The following is a 7678-nucleotide window of genomic DNA, read 5'->3' as shown; positions in this document are numbered from 1 at the left end:
TATTCTACAAATTTGTTACAATCCGACCACATAGGTTGAATCGAGTCAAGTCGAGTCGGGTAAAGTTAGTTACTTAGCTCTATCATATTATTTTAAATTTCAATAAATCAAATAATCTGCATATAGATCCGATCCACTAGGGATTTTTACTCCTATAAATAGGATTGGACATGTGTTGATAATCAGGATGGAAGAAATATGAGTTTAGCCAAATATTTCTTATCGTCTTTATCTTTTATCTGATACAATTCGGACTTCACCGACGTCGTCTCGAGCATGGATTCACTTTAGGAGTGTTTTTATTTCATGTTTTAGTGTTTAATTTCCATTAAAATAAGTTTTCTGTAAGTCGCGTTCGAACGCGGGTGGAGTGAGTTCGAACGCAGTTTGTGAACGGGGTTGTGAACGTGGTGAAGAGAATGTACTATGCGTTCGAACGCGGTGCGTTCGAACGCACTATGAACGCCTGCATCGCGTTCGCAAATACCGACAGGCGCGTTCGATCGCGCGTTCGAACGCGTGCATCGCGTTCGTAAATCCAGAAGAGCGAACTCGGTGCGTTCGAACGCGGTCGGGCGAGTTCAAATGCGGTCGACGAAAATTATATTTTTAGGGTTAATTTGAGTTGTTGGTTAGCCTATAAAAGGATGTGGTAGGCAACCAAATTGATTATTGATTATTGAGATTGAGTTTTGTCTTGCCTCCTTCGTCTTCTTCGCTCCCGTTCTCTCAATCCCCGGCGACGCCGCTTCTAACCTCCCTCGTCCGGCTAATCACCCTAGTCCCTTAGGGGTGGCCCTCTTCTCCCCCTTCGTCCAATCTATCCAACACTTGCCCTAATCCTTCCATCAACCACAACCCTTCCACCATCACTTTTTACCGGTGCCACCACATTAACGCCAGTCCACCTTCAACCACCATTACCTAGGATCACGTGCCTCCATCCATGGATCCAAAACAGACCATCTGACCTTTGTCCACAAATTGGACGATATCTCGAATTCCCACATCCGATTCGCCTACAACTAAATTTGTTGGAAAGCTCTTTTATGGGGCTACAACATATCAAAGTTTCATGCCGATCCGACGGCGACATATTTCAGGATCTTATTTCAAAGTTCCGTGCCAGATCTAGTTCAGATCAAGAATTGGAAGAGATCGATCCTTCACCAAAAAGGCGAGATCGTATCAAGCTGGTATCAGAGCTCCATAGCCAGAGGCGTGATCGTACCATTATCATAGCCGTTAGATCGTCTTATTTTTCTAGGAGCAGATCATATTTGTAGAAGCATCACAATCTTTCAAACCCTAGCCACCACCCTCCATCAACAACCACCCTATTATATGGCCGTCCACCACCACCCTTGGCCGTTCGCTACCCTCCGACGACCGCCACAATGTCGGTTATTTATCATTCTGCCCTATCTGACCTTGCTCCACTACCTTAACCATAACTTTTCATCTGAATCTTTAATTGACTTCATTCCAAAGCTGTTAGATCTAAAACTTTCAAGATTTCTACCTCTCAAAATCTCAAGATCATCCTATGAACGGATCGTTTCAAATTTGATTCGTAACATTGGTATAAAAGCTAGGTTCCTAGAATAATGGTTATCACACGATCCAAGATGAACGAGGAAGGAGTGACCATGGGCGCCCCCTCCACCCCCAGCAACCATCGACGATGAGCCACCAACGTGGATGAAGGCATGGGTAAAGCCCATGGACTTATTGCGAGAATCATAGAAGAGATCCGCGGAAAGCACTGAGTGAAGCCATGTCGAGGTGGATTCCGCATGCCTCACTGCCACCGAGGCTCCACAACAGTGGACTATGGCCACCAACTGCAGTTGCCGGGGATTAGGGTAGCCGTCGGCGAGGCGCCATGGCCGCCGCAACTGCAGCCACCGTTGCTTGCCGCCGCTCCGCCGTTGCAAGGATCACCTAGAGGTCGATTGCCAACAGCCCACAACCCTTTCCAGCCGTCCTCGGTGCCCATAGCCCACAGTAGCACCCCTAGGCTGAAATCTAATTTTAGCCCTAGGGTTAGATTTTTGGATATTGAGTGGGAGAGATGAAGTGCACATATCTCGAGGTGTGCTAAATTCTCGCGATCTCATTCGATCAACTTGCGCAAACTAGTTGGGAGGCCATGAGCACAACTTGGAGCTCAAGGACAACCGGTGGAACGAACAGATGGGCCCACACTATCGAATTGAGTCATATCTGCATGCATACCTGTAAGCCTATGAGCATGATGTAAATCAGAAGATCCAGCTCGCGTACTAGTCACCTTGAGGATAGGGTGTCAGAAGCATGGTGAATTATTATGATCCGACCACATGGATTAAGTCAAATCAAGTCTAGTCGAGTTAAGTTAATTCTCAAAAGTATATAAATAAATCTCCATGTCATATTATCGTCATAACTCTCTCTCAAATATGATACACATAATGTATGTTGACCATGATCACGCTATGATATCAAATGCAACCACATATGATGTATATTGACCACTTAATAATCAAGTATATCAGATGATAATGGAATCATATATGTTTCTCAATATTTCAATCATCAATGTCATCATCATACTAAATCACTATACATAGTCAACACTTAGTACCCGACCTCCATATCATGCCCAAAGGCTCAGAGCATACCCTGCCATTCATAAAAGGTATCTCAAATATAATCATACCTTGTCATTCGCTAAAGGTATCAACATCCATCCAGGCCGGGCACCTTTCTAGCTAATAGAAACTACGTGAGGATAACTCGCCACATATGCCCTAGCAAATGGCATGTGTCCGAATGTCTGCCGTACACACAAACTAACAACCTCGTGATACAATTCGGACTTCACCAAGGACGTATCGAGCATGGATACACTTTAGAGGTGTCTTTTATTCTTGTTTTAGTGTTTATTTCTTAAAAAAAATAAGTTTTCTGTATGTCGCGTTCGAACGCGGGTGGAGTGCGTTCGAACGCGCTGTGAACGCCTGTATCGCATTCGCAAATCCAAAGAAGTGGGAAATAGGTGCATTCAGTCGCGTGTTCGAACACCTGCATCGCGTTCGCAAATTCAGAGAAGAGCGAACTAGGTGCGTTCGAACGCGAGCGGGCGCGTTCGAACGTGGTCGACAATAATGTACTCGCGTTCGAACGTGGTCGACGATAATATACTATTTAGGGTTAATTTTGAATTATTTGGTTAGCCTCTAAAGGATGTGGATGGCAACCATAGAGTCAATTATTAAAGAATTGAGTTTTGCCTTACCTCCTTCGTCTTCTCCGCTCTCGTTCTCTCGATCCCCGGCGACGCCACTTCTAACCTCCCTCGACCGGCCAATCACCCTAGTCCCTTAGGGGTGGCCCTCTTTCTCCCCTCTTCTTCCAATATATCCAACACTTGCCCTAACCCTTCCATCAACCATAACCCTTCCACCAGCACTTTTCACCGGTGCCACCCCATTAACGGCGGTCCACCTCCAACCACCATCATCCTAGGATCTCGTGTCTCCATCCACAGATCCTAAACAGTCCACCCTGATGTTCGTCCACTAATCAGATGATATATCGATATCCCCACATCAGATTCGCCTAAAACTTAATTTGTTGGAAAGTTCTTTTATGGGGGCTACAATATATCCAAATTTCACATCGATCCAATGGCGGTATCTTTTGGGATCTTATTTCAAAGTTCTGTGCCAGATCTAGTCCAGATCAGAGAATTGAAAAAGATCGAACCTTAGCCTAAGGGGAGATCGTATCACCTCGAGGGAAAGGCCACAGGATCACGACTACGTCGAGCAATCAATCATACACCAAGCGTGTCCTAATACTCACACCTACTTAGGTATCTTTATGCTTTCTATCAACTATCCTATTAATCAAATTTCATGTTTTCTTTCTAAATGATATATCATCTACATTTTATCCAGTACTACAACAGATTATGTAACTCAGAAATTTAGGTGGTAAATAGGCCAAGAGAAAAATAATATAATACAGTCTCCAACCCTATATCTAACACATGTATTTCTATACTAGTCTATATATGTATACTCGTGCTAGAGATCATCTAGACATAAAACCATAATAGTATAGTCATCTCTATATATCACTACTATACCTATATCCCAAATCAGTCTAGTTAAGTGCATGATAAAATATGCTCAACTATAATTATCTCTAAATAAAGTTATATAATCATGTTGGAGGCCAAAACATACGTATACATAATTATATAATATATCCTAATTTGAGAAAGACATTTAGAGGATAAGCTCACTTCTGATCAGAAACATGAACCATGTATCTTTCACATACATCAACCGAGTGTCAACTAATCACTAGCAAGGTCCATGGGGTCCTAAATAAGGGGTTCGGGATCTAAAAATATTTAAGTAATATGATGTTAACCGTTTATCCCGTTTAGAATTCATTAGTGTAAAATATAATAAATTATTAGATTTTATTAAATAACTAGGTATACATTATATATATTATGATAACCTTATTCTAATTATATTAGGCATATAATATTTAATCTCTTTAAGGATAAAAGAATCAGATATACAAGAATATAATTAAAAATACATGTAAATACAATGACTAAGTATAATTCGATTATTTTTTAATTACCATAAAATAATTATTATATGTTTATATAAAAATAATTATCATAGCTTAGTATTTAATTTTATATGAAAAAATATATAATAATAAAATGCTAAAATAGTTATATACAATATAAACATGAATATTAGATTATTATCATATATCTATATATATTAATCTAATAACAAAGCTATATTTATATACATATACTAATAATTATAATTAATCAATTATTAAACTAATTATACTTAGCTAATAACTATGTCGATGAGTATATATATATATAATTTAATAATTATTACCTATGTAATTCCTCTACTTTACATTAATAAAATAAATCATTAAGGAAAAAAAATTAAAAAGGAGCACTTTGTTATAGTGTTGGGCCGAGTCCACCACTGCAGTAGAGAGAGCAAAAAGAATAGAGGTAGAAAAGAAAGGAAGAGGAAGAAGAAGAAGAAGAAGAAGAAGAAGAAGAAGAAGAAGAAGAAGAAGAAGAAGAAGAAGAAGAAGAAGAAGAAGAAGAAGAAGAAGAAGAAGGAGAGAAGAGGGAATGGAAGGAAGGAAGGTCGGACCCGGGCCGGTGGGGAGGCTACCGGCTCCCCAGCGACAGATTAGGTGGTCAAAGGCGATGGTAGTAGGGGAGAGAGAGAGAGGGAGAGAAATAGAGAGAAATAGAGAAAGAGAGAGAGAAGAAGGAAGAGGAGGAAGGATGAGGCTCATCAGCATCAGTAGCACAGCGGCAGCAATGGCGAGTCGGCGGCGGTAGTAGTGAGAGAGAGAGAGAGATTTTGAGAGAGAATGGAGAGTGAGAGAGAGGGGAGAGAAGAAAGAGAGAGAGAGGCAGTGGGAAGGGGAAAGGCAATGGCTGTTGCGGCACTGAGCCTGTCGTAGCTAGCTGGCCATAGTAGTGGCGTTAGAGGGGTGTGTGGCACCTTCCACGCAAGTTGTCTCATGCAGCTGCATGAGCATGAGGCCAGCCACATGTCGTTCCTATACAATTTAAAATTAATTTTTTTAAGGTTGGGTTGTAATAGATATACCCTTAGCGTATGGTACGATATGATTATTTACTGAGATACCATTAGCGTATGGCAGGGTATGATTATATTCTGAGATACGCTTAGCGTATAGCAAGGTATGATTATCTTCAGAGATACCCTTAGCGTTTGACAATGTATGCATTGAACTTGTGGCATGATATATATTGAGTTTGAGGCTGGGTACCGTGGTCCAGCATGATAGTTGATATTCAGAGTTGAGACAGATGACTATAATAATGAGAGATATGTAGATTATATTTAATTCTGACATATATGATTATTTAATGGTTGGCATACATCATGCATCATCATTGATGCGACTAGTATTACTGGATCATGATTCTCATACATCATATATTGTTATATTTAGTGATGTTATATTATAATTTTATCATGAGACATATTTTTGGTTGAGGACATAATAAGCCCGTTCATGAGGTAATATTGATTTCATTTATATACATTTTATCGAGAATACATATATACATGCTCATATATGGCATCATGCTTATATAGAAATTGAGTTGTATCGTTATTTATTATATTTATATTTTATTGTATCAGACGATAATTTGTATAATACAGGTCGAAATATAATGTACTCATGTATTAATTGTTTTAGTTGTATCTTGATGGTTTGTCATAGCCTGTGTAGGCTTTGCTAGATTATGTAGCTATGTAGTATAATTGTTGTGGATTTAGATATGGATATATTAGTAGGTTTTATTTGATGATGTCATAATTTATTTTGTGATTGAGCATGTGAGCTCAGGGCTATCTGTATGTGGCGGCCCCGCCCATCCTATCGCGTGCATCGTGCATGCTATATGGGCGCGTGGGCATGCACATGCCGGTGCCGGGCAAAGGCATTACAAATATAATCTATCTAATTAAGTAAATCTTTTACTGCTCAAACCCTTTCATTTTCTTTTTCTTTTAGTTATTTTTCTCCTCACACATCAAATCCATTTTTCTCTCCTCACCATCAACCCCAACTTCCTCTCTCACGCATCAAGCCCATCTTCCTCTTCTTCATCTTCCTCTACTTCCTCTTCTTCCTCTCTACTCTCTTCAATGCCATTTATTCTCATGCATTAAACCCTAACACCCGTATCGACCATAATATTTCGTCTTAAAGTTGTTTGCATCAAACCCTGAAGCACGCATTCCACTCTTCTTTGTTTAATTCTTGCTCTCTTCTCCATTATTTTCGCTATTTTTTATTGATCTTATGGCTCCTCAACAAAGGCGCAAGACAAATCCTAAGGTTATTTCAAGTAATTCGTGTTTTGATTAGTATGAAGTATTTATTTTTCTCTATATTTCTAAATTATTTTGTTTATCATTATTTGTGCTTCCCTATTTATTTTCTCTTATGTTTAATATTGATCATTTTAGTCAATTTTTATTTGATATAAATAATTATGCAACTATATGAAGTAACCAATTGTGCATCTTCATTAGTTCCTCTCATCTTTGAATTTGTAAAGTTCTCAGTGATTATACATGTCGATTTCAGACTAAACTGAAGCTAAAATTTGGAATCTTAGAAGCAATAAAAATATATAGTAAAGACCGGAAACTTCTGCAACCCACAAATAGTGAGGAGGAACTCGAAACTATAATTGTTTCATCATTTTCCCCTAAGTTGGTATAGTTGTAGCTCAAGTTTCATATGACATTTAATCAAAATATCATTCCACCCAAATTATCAGAATTCAAACCCAATCAAAATGAGATGTACATTATAAAAGGAAAAGCTCCTATAATAGCTGCAATTCATGGTCACTTAGAAATCATTTTGTATAGGAAATAATTTCAAACATGAATGAATCTCTTGTGGTATACTTATATCTAGATTCTTCAATGTTCTTCATACTCTTATCAGGCCAAATACCCGCTGCCACTGATGTCACTTAACCCTCACCACCATCCCGTTTCCTCTCTATTTCTCTCTCCCTCTCAAACTTCTCTCTTTGATACAATCTCCCCTTGGATTAAGATTTGATCTA

The sequence above is a fragment of the Typha latifolia genome, chromosome 4 (assembly GCF_019914945.1).
Source record: "Typha latifolia isolate L0001 chromosome 4, TyphaL0001v2, whole genome shotgun sequence".
NCBI lineage: Eukaryota > Viridiplantae > Streptophyta > Magnoliopsida > Poales > Typhaceae > Typha > Typha latifolia.
Note: the sequence above shows the minus strand (reverse complement) of the source record.